The 18,291-nt window shown below is 46.3% G+C and overlaps 16 non-coding genes and 2 pseudogenes across 16 annotated transcripts; all 18 read left to right on the forward strand.

The window, feature by feature from the left end:
• Window positions 1–647: 647 nt before the first annotated feature.
• LOC142095666 (U2 spliceosomal RNA) lies at window positions 648–838 on the forward strand. The gene has a single exon (XR_012677858.1). It is a non-coding gene; the product is annotated as a U2 spliceosomal RNA (small nuclear RNA).
• Window positions 839–1,650: 812 nt separating this feature from the next.
• Window positions 1,651–1,841, forward strand: LOC142095667 (U2 spliceosomal RNA). The gene has a single exon (XR_012677859.1). It is a non-coding gene; the product is annotated as a U2 spliceosomal RNA (small nuclear RNA).
• An 812-nt stretch (window positions 1,842–2,653) lies between these two features.
• On the forward strand, window positions 2,654–2,844 carry LOC142095668 (U2 spliceosomal RNA). The gene has a single exon (XR_012677860.1). It is a non-coding gene; the product is annotated as a U2 spliceosomal RNA (small nuclear RNA).
• An 812-nt stretch (window positions 2,845–3,656) lies between these two features.
• LOC142095669 (U2 spliceosomal RNA) lies at window positions 3,657–3,847 on the forward strand. Its single transcript, XR_012677861.1, has one exon. It is a non-coding gene; the product is annotated as a U2 spliceosomal RNA (small nuclear RNA).
• Window positions 3,848–4,659: 812 nt separating this feature from the next.
• On the forward strand, window positions 4,660–4,850 carry LOC142095671 (U2 spliceosomal RNA). The gene has a single exon (XR_012677862.1). It is a non-coding gene; the product is annotated as a U2 spliceosomal RNA (small nuclear RNA).
• An 812-nt stretch (window positions 4,851–5,662) lies between these two features.
• LOC142095672 (U2 spliceosomal RNA) lies at window positions 5,663–5,853 on the forward strand. The gene has a single exon (XR_012677863.1). It is a non-coding gene; the product is annotated as a U2 spliceosomal RNA (small nuclear RNA).
• An 812-nt stretch (window positions 5,854–6,665) lies between these two features.
• Window positions 6,666–6,856, forward strand: LOC142095673 (U2 spliceosomal RNA). Its single transcript, XR_012677864.1, has one exon. It is a non-coding gene; the product is annotated as a U2 spliceosomal RNA (small nuclear RNA).
• Window positions 6,857–7,668: 812 nt separating this feature from the next.
• Window positions 7,669–7,826, forward strand: LOC142095942 (U2 spliceosomal RNA; annotated as a pseudogene).
• A 430-nt stretch (window positions 7,827–8,256) lies between these two features.
• LOC142095881 (U2 spliceosomal RNA) lies at window positions 8,257–8,457 on the forward strand (annotated as a pseudogene).
• Window positions 8,458–9,269: 812 nt separating this feature from the next.
• LOC142095674 (U2 spliceosomal RNA) lies at window positions 9,270–9,460 on the forward strand. The gene has a single exon (XR_012677865.1). It is a non-coding gene; the product is annotated as a U2 spliceosomal RNA (small nuclear RNA).
• Window positions 9,461–10,272: 812 nt separating this feature from the next.
• LOC142095675 (U2 spliceosomal RNA) lies at window positions 10,273–10,463 on the forward strand. Its single transcript, XR_012677866.1, has one exon. It is a non-coding gene; the product is annotated as a U2 spliceosomal RNA (small nuclear RNA).
• Window positions 10,464–11,275: 812 nt separating this feature from the next.
• Window positions 11,276–11,466, forward strand: LOC142095676 (U2 spliceosomal RNA). The gene has a single exon (XR_012677867.1). It is a non-coding gene; the product is annotated as a U2 spliceosomal RNA (small nuclear RNA).
• Window positions 11,467–12,278: 812 nt separating this feature from the next.
• LOC142095677 (U2 spliceosomal RNA) lies at window positions 12,279–12,469 on the forward strand. The gene has a single exon (XR_012677868.1). It is a non-coding gene; the product is annotated as a U2 spliceosomal RNA (small nuclear RNA).
• Window positions 12,470–13,281: 812 nt separating this feature from the next.
• LOC142095679 (U2 spliceosomal RNA) lies at window positions 13,282–13,472 on the forward strand. The gene has a single exon (XR_012677869.1). It is a non-coding gene; the product is annotated as a U2 spliceosomal RNA (small nuclear RNA).
• Window positions 13,473–14,284: 812 nt separating this feature from the next.
• LOC142095680 (U2 spliceosomal RNA) lies at window positions 14,285–14,475 on the forward strand. The gene has a single exon (XR_012677870.1). It is a non-coding gene; the product is annotated as a U2 spliceosomal RNA (small nuclear RNA).
• Window positions 14,476–15,287: 812 nt separating this feature from the next.
• LOC142095681 (U2 spliceosomal RNA) lies at window positions 15,288–15,478 on the forward strand. Its single transcript, XR_012677871.1, has one exon. It is a non-coding gene; the product is annotated as a U2 spliceosomal RNA (small nuclear RNA).
• Window positions 15,479–16,290: 812 nt separating this feature from the next.
• LOC142095683 (U2 spliceosomal RNA) lies at window positions 16,291–16,481 on the forward strand. Its single transcript, XR_012677872.1, has one exon. It is a non-coding gene; the product is annotated as a U2 spliceosomal RNA (small nuclear RNA).
• An 812-nt stretch (window positions 16,482–17,293) lies between these two features.
• On the forward strand, window positions 17,294–17,484 carry LOC142095684 (U2 spliceosomal RNA). Its single transcript, XR_012677873.1, has one exon. It is a non-coding gene; the product is annotated as a U2 spliceosomal RNA (small nuclear RNA).
• The last annotated feature ends 807 nt before the right edge of the window (window positions 17,485–18,291 follow it).

Consider the following 18,291-nt stretch of genomic DNA (forward strand, 5'->3'; position numbering starts at 1 on the left):
TTCTTTGCCCAAAAGGATTACTGCATTGATCCAATTATTTCTTTAATGGAGCAACTTGTGATTTGCTAATTCAATTGGATCTCCGAATGAATGGAACTATCAATCTGACGTAGTGTGTCTCCCTCTTGTGGACCCAGTGACATAATAAAGGCAAGTGAGGATTATGACACACCTTTTAGAACCCTGCTGTTGCAGCATGCAGCTTCCTTGTCTATTTACTTGCCGGTGGCCCGAGAAACAATTGTGATGCACCTTGAAGTGCTGTTTCTGTGACATGCTGTGAATATTCCGAAAGAAGCTGGGCAGACAGTGTGATTAATTGCCTGGGGAGACGAGGACGGAACGGCAGGCTGACTAATCAGCGGGCGTCGCTGCACTTATGGTCAAGGGGAGGAGTTAATGCAAATTCTGCAGGCATCTCGTTTGAAAAGTCCTCGGCTCATGTGCGTGCCTTTGCAGACAGAGAGGTGTAAGGAGGGTCCCAGTGAAGGTGTCAGGCTTTTCAGGCTAGTCGGGCCTAGAATGTGCAGCAATGGAGTGTTGTGCGCCGCCGCTGAAGAGAGTATACGGTGTGTGGTGCGTCTGTCTCCTACAGTTGTCAGGCCTAGCCTGAGAAGCGGGCGCTTTCCTGGGTCCCTTTTCGGGTTATCGCTTCTCGGCCTTTTGGCTAAGATCAAGTGTAGTATCTGTTCTTATCAGTTTAATATCTGATACGCCCCCTATCTGGGGGCCATATATTAAATGGATTTTTAGAACAGGGAGATGGAAGAAGAGCTTGCTCTGTCCACTCCACGCATTGACCTGGTATTGCAGTACTTCCAGGACCGGTGCACTTCTCTTATCCAGTTATCAAAAAATAGAATCATGTCTCTTTTCAGCTACAAAAATCCCTAAGAACAGATTTTTGTCTCCTGTGTCTTATTTCGTGTCAATTTATTGTGTCTTTTTGTTGTTTTGTTTCTTATCTTTTAGCAAACAAGCATTTGCAGATAAGAAGACCCTTTTCTTTGCCCAAAAGGATTACTGCATTGATCCAATTATTTCTTTAATGGAGCAACTTGTGATTTGCTAATTCAATTGGATCTCCGAATGAATGGAACTATCAATCTGACGTAGTGTGTCTCCCTCTTGTGGACCCAGTGACATAATAAAGGCAAGTGAGGATTATGACACACCTTTTAGAACCCTGCTGTTGCAGCATGCAGCTTCCTTGTCTATTTACTTGCCGGTGGCCCGAGAAACAATTGTGATGCACCTTGAAGTGCTGTTTCTGTGACATGCTGTGAATATTCCGAAAGAAGCTGGGCAGACAGTGTGATTAATTGCCTGGGGAGACGAGGACGGAACGGCAGGCTGACTAATCAGCGGGCGTCGCTGCACTTATGGTCAAGGGGAGGAGTTAATGCAAATTCTGCAGGCATCTCGTTTGAAAAGTCCTCGGCTCATGTGCGTGCCTTTGCAGACAGAGAGGTGTAAGGAGGGTCCCAGTGAAGGTGTCAGGCTTTTCAGGCTAGTCGGGCCTAGAATGTGCAGCAATGGAGTGTTGTGCGCCGCCGCTGAAGAGAGTATACGGTGTGTGGTGCGTCTGTCTCCTACAGTTGTCAGGCCTAGCCTGAGAAGCGGGCGCTTTCCTGGGTCCCTTTTCGGGTTATCGCTTCTCGGCCTTTTGGCTAAGATCAAGTGTAGTATCTGTTCTTATCAGTTTAATATCTGATACGCCCCCTATCTGGGGGCCATATATTAAATGGATTTTTAGAACAGGGAGATGGAAGAAGAGCTTGCTCTGTCCACTCCACGCATTGACCTGGTATTGCAGTACTTCCAGGACCGGTGCACTTCTCTTATCCAGTTATCAAAAAATAGAATCATGTCTCTTTTCAGCTACAAAAATCCCTAAGAACAGATTTTTGTCTCCTGTGTCTTATTTCGTGTCAATTTATTGTGTCTTTTTGTTGTTTTGTTTCTTATCTTTTAGCAAACAAGCATTTGCAGATAAGAAGACCCTTTTCTTTGCCCAAAAGGATTACTGCATTGATCCAATTATTTCTTTAATGGAGCAACTTGTGATTTGCTAATTCAATTGGATCTCCGAATGAATGGAACTATCAATCTGACGTAGTGTGTCTCCCTCTTGTGGACCCAGTGACATAATAAAGGCAAGTGAGGATTATGACACACCTTTTAGAACCCTGCTGTTGCAGCATGCAGCTTCCTTGTCTATTTACTTGCCGGTGGCCCGAGAAACAATTGTGATGCACCTTGAAGTGCTGTTTCTGTGACATGCTGTGAATATTCCGAAAGAAGCTGGGCAGACAGTGTGATTAATTGCCTGGGGAGACGAGGACGGAACGGCAGGCTGACTAATCAGCGGGCGTCGCTGCACTTATGGTCAAGGGGAGGAGTTAATGCAAATTCTGCAGGCATCTCGTTTGAAAAGTCCTCGGCTCATGTGCGTGCCTTTGCAGACAGAGAGGTGTAAGGAGGGTCCCAGTGAAGGTGTCAGGCTTTTCAGGCTAGTCGGGCCTAGAATGTGCAGCAATGGAGTGTTGTGCGCCGCCGCTGAAGAGAGTATACGGTGTGTGGTGCGTCTGTCTCCTACAGTTGTCAGGCCTAGCCTGAGAAGCGGGCGCTTTCCTGGGTCCCTTTTCGGGTTATCGCTTCTCGGCCTTTTGGCTAAGATCAAGTGTAGTATCTGTTCTTATCAGTTTAATATCTGATACGCCCCCTATCTGGGGGCCATATATTAAATGGATTTTTAGAACAGGGAGATGGAAGAAGAGCTTGCTCTGTCCACTCCACGCATTGACCTGGTATTGCAGTACTTCCAGGACCGGTGCACTTCTCTTATCCAGTTATCAAAAAATAGAATCATGTCTCTTTTCAGCTACAAAAATCCCTAAGAACAGATTTTTGTCTCCTGTGTCTTATTTCGTGTCAATTTATTGTGTCTTTTTGTTGTTTTGTTTCTTATCTTTTAGCAAACAAGCATTTGCAGATAAGAAGACCCTTTTCTTTGCCCAAAAGGATTACTGCATTGATCCAATTATTTCTTTAATGGAGCAACTTGTGATTTGCTAATTCAATTGGATCTCCGAATGAATGGAACTATCAATCTGACGTAGTGTGTCTCCCTCTTGTGGACCCAGTGACATAATAAAGGCAAGTGAGGATTATGACACACCTTTTAGAACCCTGCTGTTGCAGCATGCAGCTTCCTTGTCTATTTACTTGCCGGTGGCCCGAGAAACAATTGTGATGCACCTTGAAGTGCTGTTTCTGTGACATGCTGTGAATATTCCGAAAGAAGCTGGGCAGACAGTGTGATTAATTGCCTGGGGAGACGAGGACGGAACGGCAGGCTGACTAATCAGCGGGCGTCGCTGCACTTATGGTCAAGGGGAGGAGTTAATGCAAATTCTGCAGGCATCTCGTTTGAAAAGTCCTCGGCTCATGTGCGTGCCTTTGCAGACAGAGAGGTGTAAGGAGGGTCCCAGTGAAGGTGTCAGGCTTTTCAGGCTAGTCGGGCCTAGAATGTGCAGCAATGGAGTGTTGTGCGCCGCCGCTGAAGAGAGTATACGGTGTGTGGTGCGTCTGTCTCCTACAGTTGTCAGGCCTAGCCTGAGAAGCGGGCGCTTTCCTGGGTCCCTTTTCGGGTTATCGCTTCTCGGCCTTTTGGCTAAGATCAAGTGTAGTATCTGTTCTTATCAGTTTAATATCTGATACGCCCCCTATCTGGGGGCCATATATTAAATGGATTTTTAGAACAGGGAGATGGAAGAAGAGCTTGCTCTGTCCACTCCACGCATTGACCTGGTATTGCAGTACTTCCAGGACCGGTGCACTTCTCTTATCCAGTTATCAAAAAATAGAATCATGTCTCTTTTCAGCTACAAAAATCCCTAAGAACAGATTTTTGTCTCCTGTGTCTTATTTCGTGTCAATTTATTGTGTCTTTTTGTTGTTTTGTTTCTTATCTTTTAGCAAACAAGCATTTGCAGATAAGAAGACCCTTTTCTTTGCCCAAAAGGATTACTGCATTGATCCAATTATTTCTTTAATGGAGCAACTTGTGATTTGCTAATTCAATTGGATCTCCGAATGAATGGAACTATCAATCTGACGTAGTGTGTCTCCCTCTTGTGGACCCAGTGACATAATAAAGGCAAGTGAGGATTATGACACACCTTTTAGAACCCTGCTGTTGCAGCATGCAGCTTCCTTGTCTATTTACTTGCCGGTGGCCCGAGAAACAATTGTGATGCACCTTGAAGTGCTGTTTCTGTGACATGCTGTGAATATTCCGAAAGAAGCTGGGCAGACAGTGTGATTAATTGCCTGGGGAGACGAGGACGGAACGGCAGGCTGACTAATCAGCGGGCGTCGCTGCACTTATGGTCAAGGGGAGGAGTTAATGCAAATTCTGCAGGCATCTCGTTTGAAAAGTCCTCGGCTCATGTGCGTGCCTTTGCAGACAGAGAGGTGTAAGGAGGGTCCCAGTGAAGGTGTCAGGCTTTTCAGGCTAGTCGGGCCTAGAATGTGCAGCAATGGAGTGTTGTGCGCCGCCGCTGAAGAGAGTATACGGTGTGTGGTGCGTCTGTCTCCTACAGTTGTCAGGCCTAGCCTGAGAAGCGGGCGCTTTCCTGGGTCCCTTTTCGGGTTATCGCTTCTCGGCCTTTTGGCTAAGATCAAGTGTAGTATCTGTTCTTATCAGTTTAATATCTGATACGCCCCCTATCTGGGGGCCATATATTAAATGGATTTTTAGAACAGGGAGATGGAAGAAGAGCTTGCTCTGTCCACTCCACGCATTGACCTGGTATTGCAGTACTTCCAGGACCGGTGCACTTCTCTTATCCAGTTATCAAAAAATAGAATCATGTCTCTTTTCAGCTACAAAAATCCCTAAGAACAGATTTTTGTCTCCTGTGTCTTATTTCGTGTCAATTTATTGTGTCTTTTTGTTGTTTTGTTTCTTATCTTTTAGCAAACAAGCATTTGCAGATAAGAAGACCCTTTTCTTTGCCCAAAAGGATTACTGCATTGATCCAATTATTTCTTTAATGGAGCAACTTGTGATTTGCTAATTCAATTGGATCTCCGAATGAATGGAACTATCAATCTGACGTAGTGTGTCTCCCTCTTGTGGACCCAGTGACATAATAAAGGCAAGTGAGGATTATGACACACCTTTTAGAACCCTGCTGTTGCAGCATGCAGCTTCCTTGTCTATTTACTTGCCGGTGGCCCGAGAAACAATTGTGATGCACCTTGAAGTGCTGTTTCTGTGACATGCTGTGAATATTCCGAAAGAAGCTGGGCAGACAGTGTGATTAATTGCCTGGGGAGACGAGGACGGAACGGCAGGCTGACTAATCAGCGGGCGTCGCTGCACTTATGGTCAAGGGGAGGAGTTAATGCAAATTCTGCAGGCATCTCGTTTGAAAAGTCCTCGGCTCATGTGCGTGCCTTTGCAGACAGAGAGGTGTAAGGAGGGTCCCAGTGAAGGTGTCAGGCTTTTCAGGCTAGTCGGGCCTAGAATGTGCAGCAATGGAGTGTTGTGCGCCGCCGCTGAAGAGAGTATACGGTGTGTGGTGCGTCTGTCTCCTACAGTTGTCAGGCCTAGCCTGAGAAGCGGGCGCTTTCCTGGGTCCCTTTTCGGGTTATCGCTTCTCGGCCTTTTGGCTAAGATCAAGTGTAGTATCTGTTCTTATCAGTTTAATATCTGATACGCCCCCTATCTGGGGGCCATATATTAAATGGATTTTTAGAACAGGGAGATGGAAGAAGAGCTTGCTCTGTCCACTCCACGCATTGACCTGGTATTGCAGTACTTCCAGGACCGGTGCACTTCTCTTATCCAGTTATCAAAAAATAGAATCATGTCTCTTTTCAGCTACAAAAATCCCTAAGAACAGATTTTTGTCTCCTGTGTCTTATTTCGTGTCAATTTATTGTGTCTTTTTGTTGTTTTGTTTCTTATCTTTTAGCAAACAAGCATTTGCAGATAAGAAGACCCTTTTCTTTGCCCAAAAGGATTACTGCATTGATCCAATTATTTCTTTAATGGAGCAACTTGTGATTTGCTAATTCAATTGGATCTCCGAATGAATGGAACTATCAATCTGACGTAGTGTGTCTCCCTCTTGTGGACCCAGTGACATAATAAAGGCAAGTGAGGATTATGACACACCTTTTAGAACCCTGCTGTTGCAGCATGCAGCTTCCTTGTCTATTTACTTGCCGGTGGCCCGAGAAACAATTGTGATGCACCTTGAAGTGCTGTTTCTGTGACATGCTGTGAATATTCCGAAAGAAGCTGGGCAGACAGTGTGATTAATTGCCTGGGGAGACGAGGACGGAACGGCAGGCTGACTAATCAGCGGGCGTCGCTGCACTTATGGTCAAGGGGAGGAGTTAATGCAAATTCTGCAGGCATCTCGTTTGAAAAGTCCTCGGCTCATGTGCGTGCCTTTGCAGACAGAGAGGTGTAAGGAGGGTCCCAGTGAAGGTGTCAGGCTTTTCAGGCTAGTCGGGCCTAGAATGTGCAGCAATGGAGTGTTGTGCGCCGCCGCTGAAGAGAGTATACGGTGTGTGGTGCGTCTGTCTCCTACAGTTGTCAGGCCTAGCCTGAGAAGCGGGCGCTTTCCTGGGTCCCTTTTCGGGTTATCGCTTCTCGGCCTTTTGGCTAAGATCAAGTGTAGTATCTGTTCTTATCAGTTTAATATCTGATACGCCCCCTATCTGGGGGCCATATATTAAATGGATTTTTAGAACAGGGAGATGGAAGAAGAGCTTGCTCTGTCCACTCCACGCATTGACCTGGTATTGCAGTACTTCCAGGACCGGTGCACTTCTCTTATCCAGTTATCAAAAAATAGAATCATGTCTCTTTTCAGCTACAAAAATCCCTAAGAACAGATTTTTGTCTCCTGTGTCTTATTTCGTGTCAATTTATTGTGTCTTTTTGTTGTTTTGTTTCTTATCTTTTAGCAAACAAGCATTTGCAGATAAGAAGACCCTTTTCTTTGCCCAAAAGGATTACTGCATTGATCCAATTATTTCTTTAATGGAGCAACTTGTGATTTGCTAATTCAATTGGATCTCCGAATGAATGGAACTATCAATCTGACGTAGTGTGTCTCCCTCTTGTGGACCCAGTGACATAATAAAGGCAAGTGAGGATTATGACACACCTTTTAGAACCCTGCTGTTGCAGCATGCAGCTTCCTTGTCTATTTACTTGCCGGTGGCCCGAGAAACAATTGTGATGCACCTTGAAGTGCTGTTTCTGTGACATGCTGTGAATATTCCGAAAGAAGCTGGGCAGACAGTGTGATTAATTGCCTGGGGAGACGAGGACGGAACGGCAGGCTGACTAATCAGCGGGCGTCGCTGCACTTATGGTCAAGGGGAGGAGTTAATGCAAATTCTGCAGGCATCTCGTTTGAAAAGTCCTCGGCTCATGTGCGTGCCTTTGCAGACAGAGAGGTGTAAGGAGGGTCCCAGTGAAGGTGTCAGGCTTTTCAGGCTAGTCGGGCCTAGAATGTGCAGCAATGGAGTGTTGTGCGCCGCCGCTGAAGAGAGTATACGGTGTGTGGTGCGTCTGTCTCCTACAGTTGTCAGGCCTAGCCTGAGAAGCGGGCGCTTTCCTGGGTCCCTTTTCGGGTTATCGCTTCTCGGCCTTTTGGCTAAGATCAAGTGTAGTATCTGTTCTTATCCGGCCCAGGGTGAAGCTCCGGCGGATCTCAGGGGCAAAATGGGTCCCCTAGTGTGGCAGGCCAAGGGGGCCCATACTAGCCCAGCCACCCGGCTGGGGCCGTACCCACTCGGCTTGAGTCCTGGGTGAAGCTCCGGCAGATCCCAGGGACTAATGGGGCCCTCCTAGCTTTGCGGCGACGAGGGTCCAACCCTGCCCAGCCACCCGGCTGGGGCCGTACCCACTCGGCATGAGTCCTGGGTGAAGCTCCGGCAGATCCCAGGGACTAATGGGGCCCTCCTAGCTTCGCGGCGACGAGGGTCCAACCCCGCCCAGCCACCCGGCTGGGGCCGTACCCAATCGGCACACCGAGCACTGGGTGAAGCTTCGGCGGATCCCAGGGGCTAAGAGGCTCCCCTAGCTTTGCGGCGAAGGGAGTCAGACGACCCCGGCCCCTAAGTGACCTTTTTGGTTCTGGGGGTCGAGGACCAGGGTCCTTCCTCTCCGGAGGGAGGACCACGCACCGAAAACTCTTGTGCATGTTTTTTGGGTATTTACTCATTTTTTTCGTGCACAAGGGACGAGCTCAAGGCTTTAAATAAAAAAAATCTGTTCTTATCAGTTTAATATCTGATACGCCCCCTATCTGGGGGCCATATATTAAATGGATTTTTAGAACAGGGAGATGGAAGAAGAGCTTGCTCTGTCCACTCCACGCATTGACCTGGTATTGCAGTACTTCCAGGACCGGTGCACTTCTCTTATCCAGTTATCAAAAAATAGAATCATGTCTCTTTTCAGCTACAAAAATCCCTAAGAACAGATTTTTGTCTCCTGTGTCTTATTTCGTGTCAATTTATTGTGTCTTTTTGTTGTTTTGTTTCTTATCTTTTAGCAAACAAGCATTTGCAGATAAGAAGACCCTTTTCTTTGCCCAAAAGGATTACTGCATTGATCCAATTATTTCTTTAATGGAGCAACTTGTGATTTGCTAATTCAATTGGATCTCCGAATGAATGGAACTATCAATCTGACGTAGTGTGTCTCCCTCTTGTGGACCCAGTGACATAATAAAGGCAAGTGAGGATTATGACACACCTTTTAGAACCCTGCTGTTGCAGCATGCAGCTTCCTTGTCTATTTACTTGCCGGTGGCCCGAGAAACAATTGTGATGCACCTTGAAGTGCTGTTTCTGTGACATGCTGTGAATATTCCGAAAGAAGCTGGGCAGACAGTGTGATTAATTGCCTGGGGAGACGAGGACGGAACGGCAGGCTGACTAATCAGCGGGCGTCGCTGCACTTATGGTCAAGGGGAGGAGTTAATGCAAATTCTGCAGGCATCTCGTTTGAAAAGTCCTCGGCTCATGTGCGTGCCTTTGCAGACAGAGAGGTGTAAGGAGGGTCCCAGTGAAGGTGTCAGGCTTTTCAGGCTAGTCGGGCCTAGAATGTGCAGCAATGGAGTGTTGTGCGCCGCCGCTGAAGAGAGTATACGGTGTGTGGTGCGTCTGTCTCCTACAGTTGTCAGGCCTAGCCTGAGAAGCGGGCGCTTTCCTGGGTCCCTTTTCGGGTTATCGCTTCTCGGCCTTTTGGCTAAGATCAAGTGTAGTATCTGTTCTTATCAGTTTAATATCTGATACGCCCCCTATCTGGGGGCCATATATTAAATGGATTTTTAGAACAGGGAGATGGAAGAAGAGCTTGCTCTGTCCACTCCACGCATTGACCTGGTATTGCAGTACTTCCAGGACCGGTGCACTTCTCTTATCCAGTTATCAAAAAATAGAATCATGTCTCTTTTCAGCTACAAAAATCCCTAAGAACAGATTTTTGTCTCCTGTGTCTTATTTCGTGTCAATTTATTGTGTCTTTTTGTTGTTTTGTTTCTTATCTTTTAGCAAACAAGCATTTGCAGATAAGAAGACCCTTTTCTTTGCCCAAAAGGATTACTGCATTGATCCAATTATTTCTTTAATGGAGCAACTTGTGATTTGCTAATTCAATTGGATCTCCGAATGAATGGAACTATCAATCTGACGTAGTGTGTCTCCCTCTTGTGGACCCAGTGACATAATAAAGGCAAGTGAGGATTATGACACACCTTTTAGAACCCTGCTGTTGCAGCATGCAGCTTCCTTGTCTATTTACTTGCCGGTGGCCCGAGAAACAATTGTGATGCACCTTGAAGTGCTGTTTCTGTGACATGCTGTGAATATTCCGAAAGAAGCTGGGCAGACAGTGTGATTAATTGCCTGGGGAGACGAGGACGGAACGGCAGGCTGACTAATCAGCGGGCGTCGCTGCACTTATGGTCAAGGGGAGGAGTTAATGCAAATTCTGCAGGCATCTCGTTTGAAAAGTCCTCGGCTCATGTGCGTGCCTTTGCAGACAGAGAGGTGTAAGGAGGGTCCCAGTGAAGGTGTCAGGCTTTTCAGGCTAGTCGGGCCTAGAATGTGCAGCAATGGAGTGTTGTGCGCCGCCGCTGAAGAGAGTATACGGTGTGTGGTGCGTCTGTCTCCTACAGTTGTCAGGCCTAGCCTGAGAAGCGGGCGCTTTCCTGGGTCCCTTTTCGGGTTATCGCTTCTCGGCCTTTTGGCTAAGATCAAGTGTAGTATCTGTTCTTATCAGTTTAATATCTGATACGCCCCCTATCTGGGGGCCATATATTAAATGGATTTTTAGAACAGGGAGATGGAAGAAGAGCTTGCTCTGTCCACTCCACGCATTGACCTGGTATTGCAGTACTTCCAGGACCGGTGCACTTCTCTTATCCAGTTATCAAAAAATAGAATCATGTCTCTTTTCAGCTACAAAAATCCCTAAGAACAGATTTTTGTCTCCTGTGTCTTATTTCGTGTCAATTTATTGTGTCTTTTTGTTGTTTTGTTTCTTATCTTTTAGCAAACAAGCATTTGCAGATAAGAAGACCCTTTTCTTTGCCCAAAAGGATTACTGCATTGATCCAATTATTTCTTTAATGGAGCAACTTGTGATTTGCTAATTCAATTGGATCTCCGAATGAATGGAACTATCAATCTGACGTAGTGTGTCTCCCTCTTGTGGACCCAGTGACATAATAAAGGCAAGTGAGGATTATGACACACCTTTTAGAACCCTGCTGTTGCAGCATGCAGCTTCCTTGTCTATTTACTTGCCGGTGGCCCGAGAAACAATTGTGATGCACCTTGAAGTGCTGTTTCTGTGACATGCTGTGAATATTCCGAAAGAAGCTGGGCAGACAGTGTGATTAATTGCCTGGGGAGACGAGGACGGAACGGCAGGCTGACTAATCAGCGGGCGTCGCTGCACTTATGGTCAAGGGGAGGAGTTAATGCAAATTCTGCAGGCATCTCGTTTGAAAAGTCCTCGGCTCATGTGCGTGCCTTTGCAGACAGAGAGGTGTAAGGAGGGTCCCAGTGAAGGTGTCAGGCTTTTCAGGCTAGTCGGGCCTAGAATGTGCAGCAATGGAGTGTTGTGCGCCGCCGCTGAAGAGAGTATACGGTGTGTGGTGCGTCTGTCTCCTACAGTTGTCAGGCCTAGCCTGAGAAGCGGGCGCTTTCCTGGGTCCCTTTTCGGGTTATCGCTTCTCGGCCTTTTGGCTAAGATCAAGTGTAGTATCTGTTCTTATCAGTTTAATATCTGATACGCCCCCTATCTGGGGGCCATATATTAAATGGATTTTTAGAACAGGGAGATGGAAGAAGAGCTTGCTCTGTCCACTCCACGCATTGACCTGGTATTGCAGTACTTCCAGGACCGGTGCACTTCTCTTATCCAGTTATCAAAAAATAGAATCATGTCTCTTTTCAGCTACAAAAATCCCTAAGAACAGATTTTTGTCTCCTGTGTCTTATTTCGTGTCAATTTATTGTGTCTTTTTGTTGTTTTGTTTCTTATCTTTTAGCAAACAAGCATTTGCAGATAAGAAGACCCTTTTCTTTGCCCAAAAGGATTACTGCATTGATCCAATTATTTCTTTAATGGAGCAACTTGTGATTTGCTAATTCAATTGGATCTCCGAATGAATGGAACTATCAATCTGACGTAGTGTGTCTCCCTCTTGTGGACCCAGTGACATAATAAAGGCAAGTGAGGATTATGACACACCTTTTAGAACCCTGCTGTTGCAGCATGCAGCTTCCTTGTCTATTTACTTGCCGGTGGCCCGAGAAACAATTGTGATGCACCTTGAAGTGCTGTTTCTGTGACATGCTGTGAATATTCCGAAAGAAGCTGGGCAGACAGTGTGATTAATTGCCTGGGGAGACGAGGACGGAACGGCAGGCTGACTAATCAGCGGGCGTCGCTGCACTTATGGTCAAGGGGAGGAGTTAATGCAAATTCTGCAGGCATCTCGTTTGAAAAGTCCTCGGCTCATGTGCGTGCCTTTGCAGACAGAGAGGTGTAAGGAGGGTCCCAGTGAAGGTGTCAGGCTTTTCAGGCTAGTCGGGCCTAGAATGTGCAGCAATGGAGTGTTGTGCGCCGCCGCTGAAGAGAGTATACGGTGTGTGGTGCGTCTGTCTCCTACAGTTGTCAGGCCTAGCCTGAGAAGCGGGCGCTTTCCTGGGTCCCTTTTCGGGTTATCGCTTCTCGGCCTTTTGGCTAAGATCAAGTGTAGTATCTGTTCTTATCAGTTTAATATCTGATACGCCCCCTATCTGGGGGCCATATATTAAATGGATTTTTAGAACAGGGAGATGGAAGAAGAGCTTGCTCTGTCCACTCCACGCATTGACCTGGTATTGCAGTACTTCCAGGACCGGTGCACTTCTCTTATCCAGTTATCAAAAAATAGAATCATGTCTCTTTTCAGCTACAAAAATCCCTAAGAACAGATTTTTGTCTCCTGTGTCTTATTTCGTGTCAATTTATTGTGTCTTTTTGTTGTTTTGTTTCTTATCTTTTAGCAAACAAGCATTTGCAGATAAGAAGACCCTTTTCTTTGCCCAAAAGGATTACTGCATTGATCCAATTATTTCTTTAATGGAGCAACTTGTGATTTGCTAATTCAATTGGATCTCCGAATGAATGGAACTATCAATCTGACGTAGTGTGTCTCCCTCTTGTGGACCCAGTGACATAATAAAGGCAAGTGAGGATTATGACACACCTTTTAGAACCCTGCTGTTGCAGCATGCAGCTTCCTTGTCTATTTACTTGCCGGTGGCCCGAGAAACAATTGTGATGCACCTTGAAGTGCTGTTTCTGTGACATGCTGTGAATATTCCGAAAGAAGCTGGGCAGACAGTGTGATTAATTGCCTGGGGAGACGAGGACGGAACGGCAGGCTGACTAATCAGCGGGCGTCGCTGCACTTATGGTCAAGGGGAGGAGTTAATGCAAATTCTGCAGGCATCTCGTTTGAAAAGTCCTCGGCTCATGTGCGTGCCTTTGCAGACAGAGAGGTGTAAGGAGGGTCCCAGTGAAGGTGTCAGGCTTTTCAGGCTAGTCGGGCCTAGAATGTGCAGCAATGGAGTGTTGTGCGCCGCCGCTGAAGAGAGTATACGGTGTGTGGTGCGTCTGTCTCCTACAGTTGTCAGGCCTAGCCTGAGAAGCGGGCGCTTTCCTGGGTCCCTTTTCGGGTTATCGCTTCTCGGCCTTTTGGCTAAGATCAAGTGTAGTATCTGTTCTTATCAGTTTAATATCTGATACGCCCCCTATCTGGGGGCCATATATTAAATGGATTTTTAGAACAGGGAGATGGAAGAAGAGCTTGCTCTGTCCACTCCACGCATTGACCTGGTATTGCAGTACTTCCAGGACCGGTGCACTTCTCTTATCCAGTTATCAAAAAATAGAATCATGTCTCTTTTCAGCTACAAAAATCCCTAAGAACAGATTTTTGTCTCCTGTGTCTTATTTCGTGTCAATTTATTGTGTCTTTTTGTTGTTTTGTTTCTTATCTTTTAGCAAACAAGCATTTGCAGATAAGAAGACCCTTTTCTTTGCCCAAAAGGATTACTGCATTGATCCAATTATTTCTTTAATGGAGCAACTTGTGATTTGCTAATTCAATTGGATCTCCGAATGAATGGAACTATCAATCTGACGTAGTGTGTCTCCCTCTTGTGGACCCAGTGACATAATAAAGGCAAGTGAGGATTATGACACACCTTTTAGAACCCTGCTGTTGCAGCATGCAGCTTCCTTGTCTATTTACTTGCCGGTGGCCCGAGAAACAATTGTGATGCACCTTGAAGTGCTGTTTCTGTGACATGCTGTGAATATTCCGAAAGAAGCTGGGCAGACAGTGTGATTAATTGCCTGGGGAGACGAGGACGGAACGGCAGGCTGACTAATCAGCGGGCGTCGCTGCACTTATGGTCAAGGGGAGGAGTTAATGCAAATTCTGCAGGCATCTCGTTTGAAAAGTCCTCGGCTCATGTGCGTGCCTTTGCAGACAGAGAGGTGTAAGGAGGGTCCCAGTGAAGGTGTCAGGCTTTTCAGGCTAGTCGGGCCTAGAATGTGCAGCAATGGAGTGTTGTGCGCCGCCGCTGAAGAGAGTATACGGTGTGTGGTGCGTCTGTCTCCTACAGTTGTCAGGCCTAGCCTGAGAAGCGGGCGCTTTCCTGGGTCCCTTTTCGGGTTATCGCTTCTCGGCCTTTTGGCTAAGATCAAGTGTAGTATCTGTTCTTATCAGTTTAATATCTGATACGCCCCCTATCTGGGGGCCATATATTAAATGGATTTTTAGAACAGGGAGATGGAAGAAGAGCTTGCTCTGTCCACTCCACGCATTGACCTGGTATTGCAGTACTTCCAGGACCGGTGCACTTCTCTTATCCAGTTATCAAAAAATAGAATCATGTCTCTTTTCAGCTACAAAAATCCCTAAGAACAGATTTTTGTCTCCTGTGTCTTATTTCGTGTCAATTTATTGTGTCTTTTTGTTGTTTTGTTTCTTATCTTTTAGCAAACAAGCATTTGCAGATAAGAAGACCCTTTTCTTTGCCCAAAAGGATTACTGCATTGATCCAATTATTTCTTTAATGGAGCAACTTGTGATTTGCTAATTCAATTGGATCTCCGAATGAATGGAACTATCAATCTGACGTAGTGTGTCTCCCTCTTGTGGACCCAGTGACATAATAAAGGCAAGTGAGGATTATGACACACCTTTTAGAACCCTGCTGTTGCAGCATGCAGCTTCCTTGTCTATTTACTTGCCGGTGGCCCGAGAAACAATTGTGATGCACCTTGAAGTGCTGTTTCTGTGACATGCTGTGAATATTCCGAAAGAAGCTGGGCAGACAGTGTGATTAATTGCCTGGGGAGACGAGGACGGAACGGCAGGCTGACTAATCAGCGGGCGTCGCTGCACTTATGGTCAAGGGGAGGAGTTAATGCAAATTCTGCAGGCATCTCGTTTGAAAAGTCCTCGGCTCATGTGCGTGCCTTTGCAGACAGAGAGGTGTAAGGAGGGTCCCAGTGAAGGTGTCAGGCTTTTCAGGCTAGTCGGGCCTAGAATGTGCAGCAATGGAGTGTTGTGCGCCGCCGCTGAAGAGAGTATACGGTGTGTGGTGCGTCTGTCTCCTACAGTTGTCAGGCCTAGCCTGAGAAGCGGGCGCTTTCCTGGGTCCCTTTTCGGGTTATCGCTTCTCGGCCTTTTGGCTAAGATCAAGTGTAGTATCTGTTCTTATCAGTTTAATATCTGATACGCCCCCTATCTGGGGGCCATATATTAAATGGATTTTTAGAACAGGGAGATGGAAGAAGAGCTTGCTCTGTCCACTCCACGCATTGACCTGGTATTGCAGTACTTCCAGGACCGGTGCACTTCTCTTATCCAGTTATCAAAAAATAGAATCATGTCTCTTTTCAGCTACAAAAATCCCTAAGAACAGATTTTTGTCTCCTGTGTCTTATTTCGTGTCAATTTATTGTGTCTTTTTGTTGTTTTGTTTCTTATCTTTTAGCAAACAAGCATTTGCAGATAAGAAGACCCTTTTCTTTGCCCAAAAGGATTACTGCATTGATCCAATTATTTCTTTAATGGAGCAACTTGTGATTTGCTAATTCAATTGGATCTCCGAATGAATGGAACTATCAATCTGACGTAGTGTGTCTCCCTCTTGTGGACCCAGTGACATAATAAAGGCAAGTGAGGATTATGACACACCTTTTAGAACCCTGCTGTTGCAGCATGCAGCTTCCTTGTCTATTTACTTGCCGGTGGCCCGAGAAACAATTGTGATGCACCTTGAAGTGCTGTTTCTGTGACATGCTGTGAATATTCCGAAAGAAGCTGGGCAGACAGTGTGATTAATTGCCTGGGGAGACGAGGACGGAACGGCAGGCTGACTAATCAGCGGGCGTCGCTGCACTTATGGTCAAGGGGAGGAGTTAATGCAAATTCTGCAGGCATCTCGTTTGAAAAGTCCTCGGCTCATGTGCGTGCCTTTGCAGACAGAGAGGTGTAAGGAGGGTCCCAGTGAAGGTGTCAGGCTTTTCAGGCTAGTCGGGCCTAGAATGTGCAGCAATGGAGTGTTGTGCGCCGCCGCTGAAGAGAGTATACGGTGTGTGGTGCGTCTGTCTCCTACAGTTGTCAGGCCTAGCCTGAGAAGCGGGCGCTTTCCTGGGTCCCTTTTCGGGTTATCGCTTCTCGGCCTTTTGGCTAAGATCAAGTGTAGTATCTGTTCTTATCAGTTTAATATCTGATACGCCCCCTATCTGGGGGCCATATATTAAATGGATTTTTAGAACAGGGAGATGGAAGAAGAGCTTGCTCTGTCCACTCCACGCATTGACCTGGTATTGCAGTACTTCCAGGACCGGTGCACTTCTCTTATCCAGTTATCAAAAAATAGAATCATGTCTCTTTTCAGCTACAAAAATCCCTAAGAACAGATTTTTGTCTCCTGTGTCTTATTTCGTGTCAATTTATTGTGTCTTTTTGTTGTTTTGTTTCTTATCTTTTAGCAAACAAGCATTTGCAGATAAGAAGACCCTTTTCTTTGCCCAAAAGGATTACTGCATTGATCCAATTATTTCTTTAATGGAGCAACTTGTGATTTGCTAATTCAATTGGATCTCCGAATGAATGGAACTATCAATCTGACGTAGTGTGTCTCCCTCTTGTGGACCCAGTGACATAATAAAGGCAAGTGAGGATTATGACACACCTTTTAGAACCCTGCTGTTGCAGCATGCAGCTTCCTTGTCTATTTACTTGCCGGTGGCCCGAGAAACAATTGTGATGCACCTTGAAGTGCTGTTTCTGTGACATGCTGTGAATATTCCGAAAGAAGCTGGGCAGACAGTGTGATTAATTGCCTGGGGAGACGAGGACGGAACGGCAGGCTGACTAATCAGCGGGCGTCGCTGCACTTATGGTCAAGGGGAGGAGTTAATGCAAATTCTGCAGGCATCTCGTTTGAAAAGTCCTCGGCTCATGTGCGTGCCTTTGCAGACAGAGAGGTGTAAGGAGGGTCCCAGTGAAGGTGTCAGGCTTTTCAGGCTAGTCGGGCCTAGAATGTGCAGCAATGGAGTGTTGTGCGCCGCCGCTGAAGAGAGTATACGGTGTGTGGTGCGTCTGTCTCCTACAGTTGTCAGGCCTAGCCTGAGAAGCGGGCGCTTTCCTGGGTCCCTTTTCGGGTTATCGCTTCTCGGCCTTTTGGCTAAGATCAAGTGTAGTATCTGTTCTTATCAGTTTAATATCTGATACGCCCCCTATCTGGGGGCCATATATTAAATGGATTTTTAGAACAGGGAGATGGAAGAAGAGCTTGCTCTGTCCACTCCACGCATTGACCTGGTATTGCAGTACTTCCAGGACCGGTGCACTTCTCTTATCCAGTTATCAAAAAATAGAATCATGTCTCTTTTCAGCTACAAAAATCCCTAAGAACAGATTTTTGTCTCCTGTGTCTTATTTCGTGTCAATTTATTGTGTCTTTTTGTTGTTTTGTTTCTTATCTTTTAGCAAACAAGCATTTGCAGATAAGAAGACCCTTTTCTTTGCCCAAAAGGATTACTGCATTGATCCAATTATTTCTTTAATGGAGCAACTTGTGATTTGCTAATTCAATTGGATCTCCGAATGAATGGAACTATCAATCTGACGTAGTGTGTCTCCCTCTTGTGGACCCAGTGACATAATAAAGGCAAGTGAGGATTATGACACACCTTTTAGAACCCTGCTGTTGCAGCATGCAGCTTCCTTGTCTATTTACTTGCCGGTGGCCCGAGAAACAATTGTGATGCACCTTGAAGTGCTGTTTCTGTGACATGCTGTGAATATTCCGAAAGAAGCTGGGCAGACAGTGTGATTAATTGCCTGGGGAGACGAGGACGGAACGGCAGGCTGACTAATCAGCGGGCGTCGCTGCACTTATGGTCAAGGGGAGGAGTTAATGCAAATTCTGCAGGCATCTCGTTTGAAAAGTCCTCGGCTCATGTGCGTGCCTTTGCAGACAGAGAGGTGTAAGGAGGGTCCCAGTGAAGGTGTCAGGCTTTTCAGGCTAGTCGGGCCTAGAATGTGCAGCAATGGAGTGTTGTGCGCCGCCGCTGAAGAGAGTATACGGTGTGTGGTGCGTCTGTCTCCTACAGTTGTCAGGCCTAGCCTGAGAAGCGGGCGCTTTCCTGGGTCCCTTTTC

Source organism: Mixophyes fleayi, chromosome 6, assembly GCF_038048845.1.
Source record: "Mixophyes fleayi isolate aMixFle1 chromosome 6, aMixFle1.hap1, whole genome shotgun sequence".
Classification (NCBI taxonomy): domain Eukaryota; kingdom Metazoa; phylum Chordata; class Amphibia; order Anura; family Limnodynastidae; genus Mixophyes; species Mixophyes fleayi.